We start from the raw sequence: 2,050 nt of genomic DNA on the forward strand, positions 1-2,050 counted from the left end.
CCGTCTTCATATTTAGGGCCGAGAAGCACGTCGAGGTCGCTTTGCCTTGCACACCTTGAGCACGCCAACGTTCCCGGGAGCCGTTCGTCACGCAGCCATACGGCAAAAGCGCCGCCCGTATGTGATCGTCCAGTACGTTGTCAAGCATCCAGTAAAGCTTGATACGGAAAGCTTGGTTGTTAGAATCTATCACAACACACCGCCTTTCCTTCACAATCAATTCGTTCAGAGCCAAAAGCTTATGCACGCCGTCTTCGTTTTTGAAGGTAACAGCCCATACATGAGTCATCTGGTACGCCCCCAGGGCGATAACTTCAAACAGTAGGCCTAGGCTATAGTCAGCGTGCCTCGGAAGTCTTCCAAACGCGGTATGGCCTTTCACGCAAATCGGCATTCAAAAAAAGAGTGTTCAAAACAACTCGCCCTGTAGGTAGCTGAGGCAAAATCACTTGATAATTCGAGTCATCAGAGCCAGAAATCCTGTTACCGCGGCCCTGCTGGGCCGCTGAAGCCGCTCCTATGGAGCCAAAGACACACACGTCCGTCCGCCTCGGCTTCCGGAAATGGAATCCACCGACGCCCAGCCGAGTGGGCACTTTGCATGTCATGACTATAGTCGCGCACTTTCGAAGCAGCGATGCATTGGCTGCTTCAGCGATCATTTGCCCACAGAAAACAGCACACCGTTACTACGCAAGCATAGTTCATCTGCCCATAAAAGACACGCTACCCTTCTCTGTGTAAGCAGTGTTGTGTCGCACTCAACATACCCATAGAAAAAAAAGTAAAACTAATGCGTCGGCCGGGAATCGAACCCGGGTCAACTGCTTGGGAGGCAGCTATGCTAACCACTATACCACCGACGCCCGGCGGTGTGTCCACTTTGCTGGCTTGGTGAAAAAGAAACAAGATCACTATACACGAATTGTGATCATGCCATCGAGGCCCGACAAAGGCGTGTGCGTGCGCCTCCGGGGTGTATTTCCTAGCGCGGCTGATACCTGCGGCATTACCGTGGGTGAGAGGAATACGGGGAGCAGATAGGCGGTCAGCCTCAGTGGACGTGCAGTGGTGCCCATGACAGGCCTTGATGAAGAGAATTCTGCTTCGCAGGCATAGAGATGAAGCAACTGAATTCTTTGCCTACAGCAGTCTGAAGTAGGCAAATGCGGCCCAACCGCACGGCTCTTCTTTCAGTGGCTTCGATTCTACATCTGTTTTTTTTTCTGGATGTTCTCTAAGCGCTCTTTACGCTCACATGATGATACATTAGTGCTGAGCTTTGAAAACCGCTGTTCCATTGCCACATTGAGATGGCGATCCTAAAAGCGCTACTGAAATAAAGACACCGACAGGCAGTAGTTGCAGGACCTCCACAAATATCAAACAGATACATTCCCAACTCAGGCGTTTTGGGAAAAAATAACAAAGGTAAACATTTTTTCGCAGCACTCTTGACCACCTGTGTTGCTGGTGCCTACGCTCATTATTTTTTTAGAAACCTCACTCCCAACCAAAAGCCCAGACTGCTTCTCTCCTGAGGCCGAAGTGAGCCGGAAAATACGTTACTCCACTGGGTCTGGAGAGCCTTGGGTTTTAATATAAGGGACACGAGCTAGTCCGGTTCTTGATATCGCGGGCCCAAGCCGGGGTCGTTCGCGTGCTGAACGGGGCCTGGTTGGGCTTCTGATGCTTCATTTTCCAGTTAATTATGTACAGCGGGAACAATATAAAGCTAGAAAGAGCGGCGGAAAAGAAAAAGGTCTGTAATGTCGGGAAGACCAAAATAAACACCTTTTGTGTTCTAAGTTCTGCATCCGTTCAGTACTTCCTGTGCATTGAGAAACACAAGCTATACTCCTCCGGACTGCTGTCCAGTATTTTTGAAAATACGAAAAAATCAGCGCTGCAAACCGGTGACGGGTATCCCGAGATGAAGGAAAAAAAAGGCAGAGCTTAAGTTCAATTTTGAAAACTTACATTCCGCTCTATTTTGCCAAACACATAAAGCGAGATAGACTGGAATGTGCACACTCGGACCCGCTGTGGG

At 49.6% G+C, this 2,050-nt stretch overlaps 1 non-coding gene across 1 annotated transcript; it reads right to left on the reverse strand.

The window, feature by feature from the left end:
* Positions 1–794: 794 nt before the first annotated feature.
* On the reverse strand, positions 795–866 carry TRNAG-CCC (transfer RNA glycine (anticodon CCC)). Its single transcript has one exon. It is a non-coding gene; the product is annotated as a tRNA-Gly (tRNA).
* Positions 867–2,050: the final 1,184 nt, after the last annotated feature.

Source organism: Amblyomma americanum, chromosome 9 (genome assembly GCF_052857255.1).
Source record: "Amblyomma americanum isolate KBUSLIRL-KWMA chromosome 9, ASM5285725v1, whole genome shotgun sequence".
Classification (NCBI taxonomy): Eukaryota; Metazoa; Arthropoda; class Arachnida; order Ixodida; family Ixodidae; genus Amblyomma; species Amblyomma americanum.